Below are 9,907 nucleotides of genomic sequence, written 5' to 3'. Positions count from 1 at the left end.
GGTAATATCTGAACCTCTAGGTCTAGAGTCTTGTTTAGAAATCTGTATTCTAGCTAGATACAGTGGTGCACACCTCTGAGCCCAGCACTTGGGGGGTTATGTGGGTGTCTGAGACCAATGTAGGCTACATGGGGAAGACACTCTACTAATTTTTAAAAATCTGTCAGTCTCCTGTCATGGGACTGTTGGTTCACCTTGGGGACGCAGAGACAGTCCAGGATCAGCATTGGACAATCAATTGTTTTATGAGTGTCATTGAAGGAATTACTCTTCCCTCTCAGATTTCCAGAACCAAAGGAGGGTGTAGTGGCTGTCCCTGCAATCCTAGCACTTGAGAGGGCAAAGCAGGAGGATCCAAGCTCAGGGTCTTTCTCAGCTGTGTACTGAGATCAAAGCCTACCTAAGCACAGGAGACCCATCTCAAAAATCAAACTAAACTGCTCTAAGTTAAAAAGGGTTTTATTTTTATTTTCTATATATTTTTTGTTTATGAGTACACTGTGGCTGTCTTCAGACACACCAGAAGAGGGCATCAGATCCCATTACAGATGGTTGTGAGTCACCATTTGGTTGCTGGGGGTTGAACTCAGGACCTCTGGAAGAGCAGTCGGTGCTCTTAACCACTGAGCCATCTCTCCAGGAGCCCATGAAAAAAGATTTTAAAGTGAATGTTCTTAATTTTTTATTTTATGTGTATGAGTGTTACCTGCATGTATGTCGGTACACTATGTGCTCTCCGGAACCAGAGGAAGGCCAGGCAATGGTGGCACACACCTTTGATCCTGGGACTTGGGAGGCACAGGCAGACAGGTTTCTGAGTTCGAGGCCAGGCTGGTCTACAGAGTGAGTTCCGGGACAGCCAGGGATACAGAGAGAAAGCCTGTCTCAAAAACAAAAGCAGGAAGCAAAGGTGGGCATTGGACCCCAACCCTAAACAAGACGTTTCTACCATTTCCTCTAAGGCTCAGGAGCCAGGGACAGAAGGGCTACAATTACCTTCTTCTGGGCAAGACACAGCCATGGCAGCACAAACGCAAAACAGTTGCAAAAGACTCCACAAGAATGGGCCGGTCACCTACAGTAAGAAAAAAGACCCTTTTAACCCCAGCACTTAGGAGGCAGAAGCCAGTGGATCTGAGTTCCAGACTAGCTTGGTCTGCAGAGCTGGTTCCAGAAGTACACAGTGAGACCCTGTCTTGGAAAAGAAAACATCTGAATAAGAACCGGTCTGTCAGTGAACTTGGGTGGAGGAGGGCCTCGGGCCTACTCTTCAGTGCTGACAGACGGAGTGAGCAGGGAATCAGTGTCACTAGTACACAACTAGTGACACTAATGTGACCCCACCAGGCTCCAGTGGGTAGTTCCGAACCAGTGGTCACACAGTTGGCCCTGGTTAAACTAAACGGGTCTCAAAAAAGACCAAAAGCTATGAATCTGTTTAAGGAGCTGATAGGGAGAGAGATGAGAGACAGTGGGGGGATCAATCACAATCCCTTAGATACATATATGACATTATCAGAGAACAGAATTAATAAAGTGAGGTATGGATTACATCCCAAGTCTCACATTAAAGAGAGCTCTCCCTCCTCTCCCTTCCTGGAACTTACTGTCCCTCAGGGCTGTTGGCCTTGCTTTGTTGTTAGTACAGAGTTCCTTTTTGAAGGGCTTGGGTTTGAGCTGTCAGGTGCCTTTCAAGTTGTAAACAGTAATGCACTTGGGGGAATTTGGGAGCCCAGGAATGCAGAAGTAGTCACTGAGGCTACTGATGCAATGTGGAGGTATCAAAGCCCTAGGCTTCACGAACGGCCTCTGTTTACATTGTCATCAGATGATCCCATCAGCTGTTTACATCTAACAGCTGTCACTGGTGTTCCTCAGGAAGAGGAGGTGGGGGGGGGGGACTGCAGGTAGGACTCTAGTTACTACTTAGATACTGTTCTCTGTCAATTATTTATTTATTTTATACGGGTAGGGTTATTGTGTATGTATGCCAGTGTAACCCATGCACATAGTGCTTTAAGGAGGCCAGAAAAGAGCACTGGATCTCCTAGTACTAGAGTTACAGATGGTTGTAAGCCGCCATGTGGATGCTGGGAAGGTCTTCTAGAAGAGCAGCCAATACTCTTAACTGCTAATCCATCTCCCCAGACACCACCTACTGTTCTCTTGCTACATACTGAATCAATCCTTTCTATTAGGATAGATTGGTATTATTATTTAGTATGTATGAGTGTTTTGCTTTGCATGCATGCCTGGTACCCACAAAAATCATGAGACAGTATCGGATCCTGTGACACTGGAGCTGCTGACAGGTGTGAGAGCTGGGAGGGACTGAACCTGGTCCTCTGGAAGAGAAGCCAATGCTCTTAACAGTGGAGCCGGCTCTCTAGCCCCATAAATATTTTCTTTAAAGAAAAAAAAAAGGGGGGGGGTATAAGACGGCTCATCAGGCAAAGGTGCTTACCACCAAGGCTGATGACCTGACTTTCAACCCATCAGTGACAGATGCAAGTTCTCGTCCCATCCCCCAAAACAAACCAAAAACCCTTAGGGTCTTGTAGGAGACATGAATAAAAATGTTTAAGTAAAATCACAGCTAGCGGTCAAGGCATACCAGTTTGTGCTGATGCTGAGAGAGGCAGAAAAGATTTAGAGAGGAGGTGACAGTTGTACTGGTTCTGAAGTGTGTGGGCTAGCTCTTTGAGAGGTAGGAGGGTGCTCTGTGGCAGGAAAAGAATTTCCCTGTTGAGAGGACCAAACATACAATACAACGGTGAAAGGCAAGGCAAAGAGGTAGAGAGCATCAATATGTTCCTCTGTGTGTGTGTGTGTGTGTGTGTGTGTGTGTGTGTGTGTGTGTGTGTGTGTGTGTGTTCCCTCAAGCCAAGAACTGACTCAACTAATGTAAGCAAAAAAAGAATTTATTGGAAATATGGGTGGCTCTTAGACATGATGGGAAATTTAGAGAATTAAACTTGGAAATAGAATCAAGGCCACTGCAGAACTGGAGGGAGCAGGAACTACTCAGCTGTTGAGTGAGTGCCAATATAAATCTTTCTGTCATTGAATAATCTGACTTGGGATTCCAGATCCTGAGGTAGGGAGGGGAGATGGGAAATTGGGTCAATAGTTAAAGTTAGAAGTGTGTTACTACACAGTGACTGGATGACATAAATCAGTGCACATTATAAAAAGCTATAGGTGAGTTGGGGATTTAGCTCAGTGGTAGAGCACTTGCCTAGGAAGCGCCAAGGCCCTGGGTTCGGTCCCAAGCTCCGAAAAAAAGAACCAAAAAAAAAAAAAAAAAAAAAAAAAAAAGCTATAGGTATATTCTAAGATTTTTGTCTTTAAAAAAAAAAAAGGATAATGTGAGGTCTGGAAAGATGGCTCAGTGGTTAGGAGCACGACTACTCTTCCAGAGGCCCTGATTTCAATTCCCATCAACCACACAGTGGCTCACAATCATCTGTTATGGGATCCAGTGTGCCCTCTTCTGTTGTGTCTGAAGAGAGCAACAGTGAACTCACACATAAAATAAATCTTAAACAAAAGAAAAAAGGAAAAGGGATGGTGTGTGGTGGTGATTGGAATCCCAGCACTTGGGGAATGGGGCAGGAGGAATGAATACAGAGTTAGGGGCTGAGGAAATAGAGCAGGAATTCTGAGAACTTACTGTTCAGAAGCCACAGGTTCTATTCCCGGCACCCACGTGGGGCTCAGAAACATCTGTAGCTCCAATTCCAGGACACATGGCACCCTTCTCTGGCCACTCTGAGTACTAGGTATGCATGTGGTACATAGACATGCAGGCAGGCCAAGCCCTCACTCACCGAGAATACAAAGTCTGGACTACATGGTGTGGACCCAGTTGCCAGGGGGAAAAAGAACCCAAGTACCAGGAGCTGAGGCCATGGCTCAGTGGGTAAGGTTTTGCCATGCAGGCATGAAGACCTGAGTTTGGAACCCAGCACCCATGTAAAAGCTGGACATGGTGGTTCTCTGGGACTCACTGGTCAGGCAGTCAATTGGTGAGTTCAAGTTTCATCAAAGAAACTTTATTTAAACACACACTCTCTCTCTGGAAAGTTTCAAGTGGTCTCACTATGTAGCACCGACTGTCCTGGAACTCACAGAGATCTGCCTGTCTCTGCCTCCCAAGGGCTGCGATTAAAAGCCTGCGCCCCTGCTCAACCCCCACCCGACCTTTGAAGAGCACATGTAAGAAGACACCTGAAGTACTGATTAGTCCATCAGTCATTTGTCTGTTTGCTCCCTGGAGGAAGGAGGGGTGCACTGCGGTAAGATGAAGAGAATTTACAATAATAATAGTTGCTAATAAGTTGTGTGCGTAAGAAAGGAAGTGGTCTTTGGAGTGATATCCAAGGAATGCAATTAGAGGAAAATGACCCACAAGTAGGATTGGGAAATCAAAGCTGGACAACTGAAAGCTGTGTATTGAAATATTCCCTTAAATCAGAAAATGAAGGTCCAGTCTTGATGAAATGCAAACAGGAAAATTGTGTGACTCACTGCTAAGCTAAAAGGACAGCAGGGATATTAGAGTGGCATGCATTAGTCCTGTTTTCTCTTATGCTTGGGGTTAAGTATTCCTTTTTACTGTTTTCCTGAAATGTAAAAGCGCAGGGTGCCATGGCCTTGCCTCTGCTGGAGGGGTCCTTGTTAGCACATGTGAAGTTCCGGTTCTATCCCTAGCACATGTTAAACTGAATGTAGAAGTGCACTTCTGTAACTCACTCAGGAGCTGGAAGCAGGGAGGATCAGCAGTTCATGGTCACCCTCTGCTAGTTGGAGGCCGGCCCGGAAAATGTCATTGTAATTTTCCTGCATTTCTATATGTGCTTCAGGTGCTGAACAAGTAATAGAAATCAGGGGGAATGAGAAAATAATACAATACTTGAATTTAAAAAAAAAAAATTACGGGCTGGAGAGATGGCTCAGCTGTTAAGAGCACTGACTGCTCTTCCAGAGGTCATGAGTTCAATTCCCAGCAACCACATGGTGGCTCACAACCATCTGTAATGAGGTCTGGTGCCCTCTTCTGGCCTGCAGTCACATATGCAGGCAGAATGCTGTACATAAAAATAAATGAATAAATCTTTAAAAAAAAATGTTTTAAAAAAATTACTTCTGAAGTTATAAGGTAACACACTCCAGTGACTCCTGCAGCAAGAGGAGCTTAGACCTGTAAGACACTACCTTTAAAAAAAAAAAGCATCAGGACAGGCATAGTGATAAATGACTTTGATCCCAGCACTCAGGTGACAGAGGTGGGCAGATATCTGTGAATTCCAGGAACACCTAGGACTACACAGTGAGACCCTGTCTCAAAAAAAAAGAAAGAAAAAAGAGAAAAGAAAAAATCAAGGAAGGAAGGAAGGAAGGAAAGAGAAGAAAGGAGAAGAAAAGAGAAGGGAAAGGCAGGCAGGCAGGCAGCTAGCTTTTGGAAACCACCACAACTATGGTCTTAACATTAAACAGAATAATTAAATAGATCCTTAAAAGTCAAAAACTCATAAGCCTTCAAAGAATGGAGAAATTGTGATTTACCAACAGTAGGCTGAACTGTAAATACTGGGCTTTGCCAGACTGGTGTGAGTGGTTTTCTGGGGGGTTTTTGGATTAAAAATTCCAGGAACAATAGAAGAAGCAAAGTGTTAGATACAACCGTGTTGAGTTATGGGCAACACAGTGTGGCCTGAGGTCCTGGGAAATCTCCATTGGGAACGCCTGTAGTGATTTCCAGGTGAGGGTAATGACTGGAAACACTTGAGGAAGAAGTAGAGACCCAAATGAGCAACGCTGGGGAACAAATCAGAAACCTTCCATTTTGTGAAGCAATGTAGAATGAAAGCCTACTGTTTGGAGAGAAAAAAACTGAAGTGAGCATTCAGTTCAAGAAATAGAATATTCCAGTGCCACAGAATCTCCTCTTGATCCTTTACAACATTTTTTTCAGTAAATTTAAAAATATATCCATGCTTGTGTACTGTGGGGATATGGAGGGATATGGGTATGCTCAGGTGAGTGCAGTTACAGGAAGATGCCAGAAGGGGGCATCAGATCACCTTGAGAAGGAGCTACAGGCAATTGAAGGCTTCCTGATGTGGGTGCTGGAAATTGAACTCGGATCCCCAGCCAGAGGTACACACTCTTAATTGTTGAACAATCCCCAGCCCCTCACCTTACTTCCACTAACAATCTCAGCTCCCTCCACACCCCTATCCCAACCAAGGCCAATATCCCATGGATAGGCCTTTGCTTTTCTAGCTAAAAAATGCACCCAGCAAAAATAGTTTTGCCTATTTTTTTTTTAGATTTATTTACTTTATGTGAGTACACTGTCACTGTCTTCAGACACACCAGAAGATCCCATTACAGATGGTTGTGAACCACCATGTGGTTGCTGGGATTTGAACTCATGACCTCTGGAGAGCAATCAGTGCTCTTAACCACTGAGCCATCTCTCCAGCCCATTTTGGCTATTTTTGAAAGTCATACATATAAAGTCACATTGTAGCTGGGCGGTAGTGGTATACACCTTTAATCCCAGCACCAGGAGGCAGGATCAGGTGGATCTCTCTGAGTTTAAGGCTAGCCTGGTCTACATAGTGAACTCCAGGACAGCCAGGACTACATAGAGAAACCTAGTTTTGAAAAACCATGCCCCACCCCATCACATTTCTTTGTGCCTGGCTCCTTTACTGAACATGATTTTGACGAATGTTGTGTGTCTTTGTCTGGCTGATTTTCTATGTTGTATTATGCGTAGCCTACCTGGGAGGGATAGGCTCTACAGATATGTCATGAGGTGAGTTCCCGGTTGTGTGAAGATCCAGAGCAAAGATGGAAAGAACAAAAATGGATTTTGTTCTGGTTTAGCTTGTTTTTGCTTTTGCTTTATTTTATGTCTGTTTGTTGACACAGGGTTTCTACTTAGCCCTAGCTGTCTTTGAACTCACTATGTAGATCAGGCTGGCCCCAAATTCACAGAGATTTGCTCACCTCGCCCTCTTGAGTGCTGGGATCAAGCTGTTCACCAGCAAGTCCAGCTATCGTTTTCTTTCCTTTTTAAAATGTATTTAATGTACAGTGGTATGAGGCTGTCAGATCCCTTGGAACTGGGGTTACAGACAGTTATGAGCTGCCATGTGAGTGCTGGGAATTGAACCCTGGTCCTTTGGAAGAACAGACAGTGTTCTTAACCACTGAACCATCTCTCCAGCCCCTTCTTTCTTTTTTGTTTTTTTTAAACAGTGTTTTCAGGGGTTTGAATGAGAAATACTTTTGTTTCAACACCCATCCTCTAGTCCTTGATGCTGCTTGGGGAGGTTTAAGAAACGCAGCCTCGGGGTTGGGGATTTAGCTCAGTGGTAGAGCGCTTGCCTAGGAAGCGCAAGGCCCTGGGTTCGGTCCCCAGCTCCGAAAAAAAGAACCAAAAAAATAAATAAATAAATAAATAAATAAATAAATAAAAAGAAACGCAGCCTCGCTGGAGCAAATGTGTCACTGGGTGGGCTTTGAGAGTTGGTAGCCTTCCTCCATTTGCAGGTTGATCTTTCTGTTTGCTTTTCCGGTTTCCCTATGACCTCTCAGCTGTCTGGATCTGCTTCTAGGAGTACCACTTGCTGTCATGCCACAGTGCCAGGATGGATTCTGAGCCTTCCGGAACCATGAGCCAAAATAAACTCATTTGTAAGTTGTTTTTGGTCCTGGTGCTTTACTACAGCAAGAGAAAAGTGACTAATACAGTGTCCCTATGTAGGCCTGGTTGACCTGGAACTTGCTGTGTAGTAGACCAGGCTGGACTCAAAATTCATGGGCCATTCCTTCTACCTAGGTCTCCAAAAGCTGAAGATTACAGCCATGCACCACAAAGCCCAGATTGTTTTCTTGTTTTTGAAATAGGATCTCATGTAGCCCAGGCTGGCCTTGAACTTCTGATCACCTAACCTTTACCTCTCAAGTGTTGTAATCATAGGCACTTACTACCATACACCACAATTATTTTTCTATATAGACATAGAATGAGCACCCCTTAAAATAATAGCAAAAAGTTTTATACCACATGCACAACTCCATAACCTAGTTATTTTTTATTATTAGATATTCTTTACTATGCATAACTTATAAGCCTATCCACATAGAAGGTTTGCTTACACCATCAGCATCTTGTACACATGAGCACTGCACTGGAGCACATCCTCTGAGGGCAGAGGATGACAAGTCAGTCTGCAAAAGAAGACTCTGTCTCAAAAGCCAAAACAAAGTACTCTTACAGGGTCTAGGACATGGTTAAAAAGCTATGTAAGCATATGAGCTCTCCAGACCCCACCCAAGTGTCTGGTGACCTGTCTGTAATCCCACCACTCTCTCAGAATAGAGCCATAGGGGACCCCTGGAGCAAACTGCCTAGGCAGACTAGTCACATCAGTAAGCTCGGTGTTCAATTGAGAGACCCTGCCTCAATTAACAAGGTGGAGAGCAATGGGAAAAGGCTCCACAGGCATGTGCACATGTGTGTGCACATACCACACACATATACTAGTGTAAATATTATTATGCCACACATGACTACACCACATCGTATGTATTAGTTTTGAGGCAGTACCCAGCTTTCAAGTTTCTGGCTTATAGTAACAAACATTTGTTTCTTAGGGTTGAGAATACAGTTTAGTTAGTACAGCACTTGCCTAGCATGAACAAAGGCCTGAATTCAATCACCACCACTATGTAAAACTGAATATGGCGTTCTACACCTGTCATCCCAGCACTTGTGAGGTGGAGGCAGTAGGATGAGAAGTTTAAGGCCATCCTTAGTTACGTAGTGAGTTTGAGTCTAGCCTACACAACATGTGACCCCGACTTAAAACAAAAGAAACAGGAGCCAAACATATGGCTCAATAGGCAAAAGGGCTTTCAGCCAACCCTGATGTTCAACCCTGGAATCCACAGGATGATCGGGGAGGACCAATTCCTGCAAGTTGTCCTTTGACTCTTACGTATGGTCACACATAAAACAGAAGCATCAGACAAACGAGGCCAGAGAGGAGATGTCTCAATGTAAAAGCACTTTCTACTCAAGCATGAAGACCTGAGCCAGAAGCTCATGCACCCACATTAAAGCTGGGTGTAGCTGCTGTGGTCGGTAACCCCACTGCAGTGTGGAGGGAAGGCAGGGGCACCTTTGGGGCTTGCTGGTTGCCAGCCCAGCTCCAGGTCCAATGACAGATGGTAGCTCAAAGAATAAGGTGGAGAGCCAGCAGGACACCTGATACAGACAGCACACAAATACACACACACACACACACACACACACACACACACACACACACACACACACTCCAAATAAACAGGAACTCAAGTATCTGTTTCTTGCTCTTGAAATCTGTAGACTTTTTTTTCCTATGTTTTCTCATTTTAAGCTGAGGGAGCAAGTTCTTTTTAAATTTTTTTTCTTTTTAAATTTTTTAAAAAATTCCCAGCACTCAGGAGGCAGAGGGCAGGCAGATCTCTGAGACAGAATCTGGTCTACAGATTGAGTTTCAGGACTACATAGAGAAACTCTGTCTCAACAAACCAAAAAAAATTACATTTTTTTAAAAAAAAATTTAGGCTGCAGTGATGGCTCAGCAGTTTAGAGGACTAGTTTAGAGGACCCAGGTTCGACTCTCAGTACCTATAGCGCAGCTTACGACCAGCTATAACTCCAGTTCCAGGGGACTGTGATACCCTCTTCTGATCTCCTCAAACACCAGGAATGAATGTAGTGAGTACATGCCAGTAAAACTCTCATACACATAAACATATACAATTTTAAATTATTATTGTTATTATCAGTGTTACTATTATTATTATTATTATTATTATTATTATTAGTGTGTGTGCG

The sequence above is a fragment of the Rattus norvegicus genome, chromosome 3 (assembly GCF_036323735.1).
Source record: "Rattus norvegicus strain BN/NHsdMcwi chromosome 3, GRCr8, whole genome shotgun sequence".
Lineage (NCBI taxonomy): Eukaryota > Metazoa > Chordata > Mammalia > Rodentia > Muridae > Rattus > Rattus norvegicus.
Note: the sequence above shows the minus strand (reverse complement) of the source record.